The sequence below is a fragment of the Pinus tabuliformis genome, chromosome 8 (assembly GCF_031772625.1).
Source record: "Pinus tabuliformis cultivar Carrire ecotype Pingquan chromosome 8, CPIR1, whole genome shotgun sequence".
Classification (NCBI taxonomy): domain Eukaryota; kingdom Viridiplantae; phylum Streptophyta; class Pinopsida; order Pinales; family Pinaceae; genus Pinus; species Pinus tabuliformis.
This window is the reverse complement of record NC_142294.1, coordinates 1,054,327,173-1,054,337,579: the sequence shown is the minus strand read 5'-3', so window position 1 is coordinate 1,054,337,579 and position 10,407 is coordinate 1,054,327,173.

Here is a 10,407-nt window from a genome sequence, read left to right as displayed (position 1 = left end):
TTCTCCTTGCTCCCCGTGTTGAAAATAGCAACAAGAAATGCTAAAAATAGCATTGCTATAAATAACATTTCAGGATATACTCCAACTCTGTTGAAAATAGCAAAAAATAGAAATGATAAAACTAGCATTGCTATAAATAGAATTTCGGGATATATTCCAATTTTGATTTGTCCTTGAATCAAAATTGAGAATTAAAATTCAAATTTAGTCTCACTAGCTGTTTGAAAAATAATTAATTAATTCATCTTGAGTTAATTAGTTGGAGAAAATCAAACATGAAGTCTTTGTGAAGACATGCAACAGTTATTCCTTTGATTGAGGAAGTTATCCCTTAATTAAGGAGATAAGGATGAGTTGTATTTAAGTTGTAATTAGTTAGCTCAGTTAACTGAGTTAAGTCCAGTTAGATTAGTTCCAAACAGTTTGTGGAACTAATTGTGAGTTTAGTCAGTTATTGCATGCATGCATGCAATTAGTGTTCTCCAGATAACTGAATATTCTCTCATAAATAACTCATGCACGTCAGTTCAGACAAAGACCCAGTTGAGATTAAAGGAAGGGACAGTGTACTATCAGTTGGAGGAACTTTCCTATAAAGGAAACTCATCCATGTAGAAGGAATTCATTCCTTTAGGATTACGCATTTACTACAGAGGTCAGAGCAGTGTGTGAGGTGAGAATCACACAAGTGGCAGCTGGAGGACCCAGGAGAAACTGCGCAAGGAAATAGGAGGCTTGGAGGAGTCAAGGAAGGCATATGTGTTGTCTATTATGTCTATGAGCAGTAGTGACAGATTGTACTGAGACCTGGATAGCTTGAGAGTTAAATCTTTGTGTAATCCTGAGATATTTTCCACTTGTATGATAATACAGATAGCGGGGTTTTTAGCTGAGGCTTTCCCCAGAGTATTCTTCTGTGTTTCATGTGTGATTAAATCTTCTTCTCTATTATATGTGTTCTGCTTGATCTTGCTCAAAATCGATTAGCTTCCGCAAGTTTGATTGTAGATGTAGATTAAGTATTTTGTTTTAGTACATTGCATAATCAGTTTAATCTACAGTGAGAATTTCTACATGGTATCAGAGCTAGCTGATCTATAGAGAAATGTCTACATGGTATCAGAGCAAAGGTGATCAAAGCGAATAATGGTATACAAAGAAGGGAGAAGTTCGAAGTTTTGAAGTTCTTGATTGTAGGTACAAAATCGATTTCTTATCACATCTCAAAGTTCACCAATGGCGTTTAATGGCTTGAAACTCGAGTATGCCCTGGATGGCAACTCGAATTAGATAGCCTGGAAGGATCGCATGGAAGCGGTATTAGAGGACAATGGTTTGAAGGAATTCATTGATCAAGAAGTCCCCAAGCCAGCAACAGCGAATGCCCAAGAATTGGCAGAATGGAAGAAATGTGTGGTGAGAGCGAGGAGGATTCTTCTTGAGGGAGTTTGAGACCACATTGTCTTGAGTCTCCATGGGAAGGAGACTCCGTTTTCAATGTGGAAAACATTGAAGGACCTATATTAGAACAACAACGACCAGAGGAAGCTGGCGCTGAAGGACAAGCTTCGGAAAATCAAGTGTGAAAAGGGCGACACGATCTCTACATATCTGAACAATCTCACCACCTGCAGATATGAGCTTGGAAGTGTAGGAATCATGACAACTGATGATGATATGGTGAGTCTTGCTCTCCTCAGTCTTCCTAAGAGCTGGCATAGCTACCAGGACTCAATGAATGGAAGAGAGAAACTGCCAGATTGGGAACGACTATGGTCGGATCTGATGCAGAAAGAGATCAGGAGGAGCACCAGAGATGGTTCTTCATCTAAGCATGATGATGAAGAAAATATAGCCTTACCCAGTGAGGCAAAGAAAGGGAAGGAGAAGAATTATCATTCCAAATTGAATTCTGCCCATGGAGGGAAGAAGATTGACAAATCTAAAGTGAGATGTTTTAATTGTCATGAGGTGGGCCATTATGCAACTAATTGTCCATTGAAGAAGTCCAAGAAGGGATCCTTAGAAAGATCTGAAGGTGAGGCATTGGCCTCTTAGTTCAAATTGGATTTTACCCTCATCGCATGCATGGTTTCATCGATGATGGGTTGTGGTTGGTTTCTTGACAGTGGAACCGCATTCCACATGACCAGCGATAAGAGTTCGTTTAGTACCTTGGAGGGGAAAGACGTCCACATGCGCATAGAGATGGGTAATGATGAAAGGTATAGTGTTTCAGGAGTGGGCATGGTTGCTTTTCATAGAGATCATGGAGCTCGCATCACCTTGACAGATGTGAAGTATGTGCCAGGACTGAAGAAGAACTTGGTATCGATCGCGATTTTAGAGGACAAAGGCTACGATGTTGTCTTCAGTAAGGGAAAGGTTTTCCTTAGACTCATTACCACAAGACAAGTGAAGCGGATCGGTTCACGAGTCAAGACCCTGTATGCTCTTGAAGTTCAAGATGCATGCAAAGCCTTGAGGAGCAAGGCAAATGTTGGAGACTTGGTGGTTGAGAGGGAGAGTACATTACCTCTCAACATGCAACACTAGAAGAAGTCTCAGATAATTGTGGAGGAGCCACAATTGGAGATGCTGAGAGGAGACCGAGTGGAGGCATCCACTCATGCAGAGACCTCCAGTAGGGGGAAATTTCGAGCCAAGTCAGCAGAGGGATCACATGCAGCCATACCTCCAGGTGTGAGGTGGGGCGATGTGAAGTTATAGTCCCTAGAAGGCTGAAATAGGGGTAGGACCCTTGAGGTACCCAGCCTCTTTGATTAGACCTTGCTATGGGAGCCCCGACGAGGAGTAGCAGGACTGACTGAGTGGGTAGAGACAGATGTAGATGGAGTGACAGAGGGAGCTTCAGCATCAGAGGGTGTTTCTAACCCAAAAGGGAGGTCAGTTGGGAGATCAGTGACTTACTTCTCAATAACTGAGTTGCAGTGCAGCAGTGGGCAGCACGATGCAACATGATGAGAGGAGGTGGTGTGGATGCATGCTGGGAGATAGGACCAGCAGCAACACGGACGCAGCAGGAGGAATCAGTGTGATTGATGCAGTCAGAGAAGTGTTGCATGCAGAACATTCCAAAGGTTCAGGATCGGGTTCGAGTTGAATGCCTTTCTTGTTGAGAGGGAGTGTTGAAAATAGCAACAAGAAATGCTAAAAATAGCATTGCTATAAATAATATTTCAGGATATACTCCAACTCTGTTGAAAATAGAAAAAAATAGAAATTCTAAAAAATAGCATTGTTATAAATAGAATTTCGGGATATATTCCAATTTTGATTTGTTCTTGAATCAAAATTGAGAATTAAAATTCGAATTTAGTCTCACTAGCTGTTTGAAAAATAATTAATTAATTCATCTTGAGTTAATTAGTTGGAGAAAATCAAACATGAAGTCTTTGTGAAGACATGCAAGAGTTATCCCTTTGATTGAGGAAATTATCCATTAATTAAGGAGATAAGGATGAGTTGTATTTGAGTTGTAATTAGTTAGCTCAGTTAATTGAGTTAAGTCCAGTTAGATTAGTTCCAAATAGTTTGTGGAACTAATTGTGAGTTCAGTCAGTTATTGCATGCATGCATGCAACTAGTGTTCTCCAGATAACTGAATATTCTCTCATAAATAACTCATGCATGTCAGTTCAGACAAAGACCCAGTAGAGATTAAAGGGAGGGACAATGTACTATCAGTTGGAGGAATTTTCCTATAAAGGAAACTCATCCATGTATAAGGAATTCATTTGTTCGGGATTGCGTAGTTACTACAGAGGTCAGAGCAGTGCGTGAGGTGAGAATCACACAGGTGGTAGCTGGAGGACCCAGGAGAAACTGCGCAAGGAAATAGGAGGCTTGGAGGACTCAAGGAAGGCATATGTGTTGTCTATTCTGTCTATGAGGAGCAGTGAGGGATTGTACTAAGAGCTGGATAGCTTGAGAGCTAAAGCTTTGTGTAATCCTGAGATATTTTCCACTTGTATGATAATACAGATAGCGGGGTTTTTAGCTAAGGCTTTCCCCAGAGTATTCTTTTGTGTTTCATGTGTGATTAAATCTTATTCTCTGTTATATGTGTTCTGTTTGATCTTGCTCAAAATCGATTAAGCTTCCGCAAGTTTGATTGTAGAAGTAGATTAAGTATTTTGCTTTAGTACATTGCATAATCAATTTAATCTACAGTGAGAATTTCTACATGGTATCAGAGCTAGCTAATCTATAGAGAAATTTCTACACCCCGATGCACACCTAATTCAAATCAAGTCACACATGAATAAGCCATTACATGCACACATAAAACCTTGATCTCCATCTTGTTATATAGATTTGGCCTTAGCCAATACCTTAGGCAAATCCCTTGGTAGTGTTGTTAGTATTTTTTGACAATATCAAATAATCGTTGTCGCTCCCATTACTATGGGCCAATACCATGGTAAAGACCCTAGTGTTGAGATTACCATGGTTCAGTTTTCGTACATGACCTCGCTTCTCAAGACCCGCATATACTTTCTCAAACTTTACCTTTACCATCTATCTGTCTTTGAATTGACATTCCTTTGTCCATATCACCTGTAACATTTGTACCAGTTTGCATGAGTTCCAAGTTGACATATTTATTAATTAGGTTGTCATCAATGACAACACATCAACCATAATGCCAACACCCAACATTGTTTCTTTCAGTTTCCTTAATTGTAGCACAATTTACTATTTTGGCAGTTTTTTAGGTTTTGAACTTCAAGAGTCGTTTTGAGACCCTAAACGATGTTTTTTTGGAAAATGGGAAAACCCGGAGGTTGTGTTATGGATTTATAGTTGAAAGTTGTAGTCCTTAGATATATCTTTCTAACAAGGTATCATATGCGTTAAATGGAGATCATATGCCAAAGTTACGAACCTAGGAAGTTGGTGTACAAACTAACCCCAACGGGACCCACAAACTTTTCGCGTTTCATCCCCTAGGGTTAGGTTTTTGGATGTTTGGGGTTCTCCCTTGTTTTTGAATAATAAAAAGGCCTGCGAACCTCATTATAACACAATTCAAAGGCATGTAGCCGCCACATCTCTTTTCATAGATAAGCTACCATTGCCCGTGCTAGTTTATTTCCATTCCGCAGGTAAACAATTTTCAATATTTTGTTATCAATGAATTGAAGATCAATTTTCGTTGTAGCTTTGTGTTTTTGTTTAAATCTGTATTTCTTTTCGTTCATGCATAAATATGGATCATTTTCATGTGTTGGGGAGTTCAGGAAAGTTGGGTTTGAGTTTGCAATGGTGGTCCTTGTGTGTGAGATTTTTGTAACCTTTGATGGGATTTAATTATTTCTTGCTTTCTTGATCTATGTAGATGCATTGCAATAGTGGCCCTTGTAGTGTGTTTTTTACATCTTTTAATGGGATTTAATCATTGTGTATTTTCTTGACGTGGGAATTATATTATTTATTTGATTTCCGTCATGTTTTTTACTTCCTCTTATGGCATTTGATTATAAATTTGGGTAAATTGAATTTCTAAATAGGTGTATGCTTCATAATTTATCTGTTGCCCCAACGATTGATTCTCTATATGTTTTCTACCTCTTTTGATGGGATTTGATTAGCATGCTTCTTTATTTTTGACTTTATCACTGCATTGTTATTTATCCATTAGTTCACATTGCTTCCAGAGTCTTCTTCTTTTAATAAATAAACATATATGTAGTCTTCCTCTTTTGATAAATAAACATGTATGTCGAGGATAACAAAGGTCAGTGAGCAAGTTATAGTTAATTTTTTCTTCGTGCTAAGTAAATTTTGGAAGAATTCTCTTTCTTCCTAAATAATATGATATATAATTTTAGGGTTTTGATAATTTCATGGTTTTAAAATAAATAAAAATTATTTTCAGATTTAATTTCAACATATCAAATAATAATTATATCCCGTATAGAAAATTTAGAATGTTTCAAAATTCACTATATAATCAATATGAAGTATTTTAACTCAGAGGCAGGAGAGAAACGTCAATAGCTCACACATGGGATTTATGAGCTCTTTGTAGCACTTCTTTTTGGTGCTAATGCACAGTGAGACAAAGAACAATATTTGGGAAGCATAATTAAGGCCATTCACAATGTGGTTGCTAAAGAAATCTCGTGTGAAGGTAGTTGAGTGGATGACAAAGAGTGAATTTGGAAGTACACACCCACTCATAAAACCCCTAAGCATATTAACGAAACACCTAAAAAATGTTTCAATAATTTCTTTTCTGTTTTTTTCAAATTATTGTTATTATAATGATTATTTTTATTTTTATATCTTAAAATAATGTTGTAATAATCATTTTGTTTATATTTATTTTTATAAATAATTGTATCTAGAGGCATTCTCCAACTTAGTATGATAAAGATACTGTAATGCTTAACATTTTGATTTGGTGAAAATAAAATAAAATAATTAATAATTAATAATAATAATTATCAATAAAACATTCAACTTAGCCAAAATACATTAAACTAAAAAAAAAACATGAAATTAATAATTAAACCAATCTAGATCCATCTTAACTCCAGATCTACTAAGTGTCCAAATGGATCAAACCTCTTGAAATACAAATCTCTTTTAGACTGAAAACATATTTGATCCATGTTGGTGCTTGGTAGATCCGGAGTAAAAATGGATCTAAGTTGGTTATAAACAATCCTTAACAAAATATCTTTCATAATTACTTTATTTTATTGCTAATTTTTATTGATATAAATTTAACTTTAGCATCCATGTGGAATCAATTGATTTGTGTAGGATTTAGTGATCATCAAATTTAGGTTCAAGCATCATGGCTAAGGTTTAAGAGAGTAATAAAATATTTTTTATTAGAAAATTATAAACTTGTCCTTTAACACAAAGCTAATAATTAATTTACTTTATTATTTTAATCATTCAAATTTTAACTCTAACATTTATCAAATGTAATCAATTAATTTGTACAAGGTTTAATCTCCACTAATGGCATCTATCTTTAAACTCTTTCTATGAGGTTTGAATTGTCACTGCTATCATAATTCTATAATTGCCTGGCCTTTCCCTGTGGTACCATCATAAGAATTTGCAAAATACATATGATGTGAACACTAATAATTACAATGGTGGCTTCAAAGGTTGCAAGAAAGCTTCTTTGGAGTTCGATAGAATAATCTGCAAGTGTTTAGAATTTGCGAAACAATGCTTAGGGATCACAATTTCAGGATTGTGGATTTACCAAGAAAAGACTAGGGGTCGTAGGTTTAGCAAAGGGAGACTTGTGAGTCGCTCAAAGAGAGCAGTTATCGATATTGCAAACTAAATTTTGTGATCGCAGCAAATAAAGGATGTGGAATGCGACTAACGTGCAAAGAGAAGCCTACTAATGTTTACTTGCAGCTGCAAGCCCTTTCATTTAAGTTTATGGCTGCAAATGTATGAAGGCCAAGAAACTCTCGAAATGTTCAGTCATTTCAATTGTTCACTTGGATGCCATAAACAATTCTGCAATCGATATGTTTATGCATGACCAAATGCGTTCGACATAAGGGTCTAAGTTGTGGCTTTCTAATCAATCCTCTAGTTAATAAAATTAAAATTTGCAGAAGGTTATCTTTCCCTGTAACTAGTCTATATTTGTGAGTATGAGTTGTCTAATGCGAATGTTATTTATTTTCTTTTGTACACTTTGGGCAATGTTTGAAGTTTTTGGAGAGGAACCCTGTTGTGGAAAAGCTCAAAAGACCATTCACATACAAGATCTGATTTCATGAATTTTTAGTTTACATTGTTGCGTTTTCAAGCTTCTTTTCTATTTGATATCTTCCCTATTAGAGCGGAGTATATAACTGAACCTAGAAGGATATCTGGCCTAGTTATGACATGTTTCAAGTGGAGTTACACCGGGATGATTAAGGTTATTACGAAATAAATGAAAAATATTTCAATGATGGCAGATCTAGTTTCGCCCATAGGGAAATCTCAAGGGATCTGATCAATCCCAACTCATTTAAGACATATTATCCTAGTATCTCCAACTCCCACTCCCATTGCTAGTAAATAATGCAGTACGACTTCAGACATTATCAAACTATCTCCAACTCGACTCTAACAAAAATGGAACGAAATTTAGATTAATAATGCAACACTTTTACGACCCTCTTCCACTGGTAGTTAATATGGCCGTGATAAGTCAAGCGGGTTAGCGAGATGGAATTTTTAGGCTGTGTCATCGATGTTGGAAAGTGGAATTCCCGAAAGAGATATGATAGGCCTACATTAGTTGGTCGGATTGATGTGATTAATGAAGGTGCAACGAAAGAGTTGAGGACTTCTCCAATGTCAGGCCAGCATACAGGTTTATATGGCTTTCAGCTATGGATTTATAATACATTTAGCATGGTTATTTTTGAGATTTTTTCAAGAAACATTTGTAGAACGAGGGAGTGTATATGTCGTCAAAATGTGTATGCAGTTAAAGCCATTTTAGACTTGCACCTTATCTCATTCACAATCACCACTTACGAAGGAGGTTTTGAATCCAGGGGTCCACTTCACACAAGCATAATCACCTCACTGTCAGTCCCTAGACCTTATTTCCATGAATTTCGTGGGTTTTTGGCAGTAGTATTTTTGGAATATTTTTGATTAAATTTATCCAAAACCTAGTAAGGATGTGTTGGAATCAAAAATTCATTAACTCCAACTAATTTAAATGTTCCAAAAAAATTTACAAGACAAGAAATCTATTTTTATATATATTCCAAAATACATTTTAAACAATAACAAAAAAAATCACAATCAAAATTTAATGAAAAAATTACTTAGCTAAAATCAATCAAAAATTCCAAAACTTAAGAATAGTTAAACTAACACCTTTATTTTGCTTAACAAGGTCACGCCAAAAAAATATTTTAAGCAAGTTGAGACTTCTGACATAATTCACTGAATCAGTGTCTCGAAATGAATGCGGAGGCAGTGTTTATCCTGGTTGGATGTTTCAACATTTTGTCCATATCCATCATCTATTGCTTATATAAATCCCATGTTTTGACCGAAAAATGTATCATGTGCGTCGTGGACAGCAACAGAATTTAGTAGTTTCTACCTTGGGTGGTTGAATAATTGATCTATTTGAATGTGATTGAAATTTTTACACATAATAATATTTGAATGTAGGTTTTTTTGAGTAGAATTATTTAGATATATGTTTTTTTGGATATCTAGAAAATATATATATAAATAATTCTACTTACAAAAGCTTATATTCAGATATTTTAACAATTAATACATTTATTTAATAGATTTGGAATGCATATATTTACATAATAATTTTAGTGTTACAAAATGTAATCATTTATACAAACAATACTTTTTCTCTTATTAGTATATCCTACATTCAGATATTTTTTTCTCTTATTAGTATATCCTACATTCAGATATTTTGGTAACTAATACATTTATGTAATAGATCTAGAAAGCATATATCGTTATATAGATATAACAATATTAATGTTACAAAGTGTCATCATTTATACAAACATTATTTTTTCTCTTATTATTATATCCTACATTCAAATATTTTGACAATTAATACATTTGTATAAATAGATTGACAACTAATACATTTGTATAAATAGATCCGGAAGGCATATATCTACATAACAATATTAGTGTTACAAAATGTAATCATTTATACAAACATTACTTTTTCTCTTAGGAGTATATCTATTCTGTCCATATCACTGTTTTGTGCTTTGTGCTAGCATTACACTTGTTGCCCTTCTTTCAAAATGAATTTCTTGATCCACCAATGCATTACAATTAATCTTGTAACTATATGCTTCTGTAATGGCAGTAGGAAACAGGTTATGATATCTGCACAAGCAAATCGGGTTCTTTGCTCCTAAAGCCATAACGTTTCTGAATTCTGCATATGAAACTTCCAGTTGCAATTTGATAATGTCCATACCTTAAAAAGACAAAAAAAAAAAATAATTAAGCACATACAACATGAAGATGATACTTTTAAATCATAATATTGAAATATAGTATATATAACAAGAATTGTGCCCTGCGTTAGCACTGAAGGAGGATATAAAGCAGGGATCTTCATCATACATTCATCGCATCCACAACACAACCTTCGTTACATTACCATATTGGGCCACTCAGATTCATTATTGATTGGAAAAGGCCATCTTTTAAACCATGTTTCTCTCACAAATATTTCGGATAGGAACCAAAACCGTGGATATTATAATATTTAATAACTATGACTCTTCTAGTCGTTCAGGTAAGAGGTACTAATTTAAGAGCATGCATCATTCCATGCTATTTGCAGAAACTTGGCCTTAACATGAACAACCACCTCTTGTACTTGTGTGAAATGGC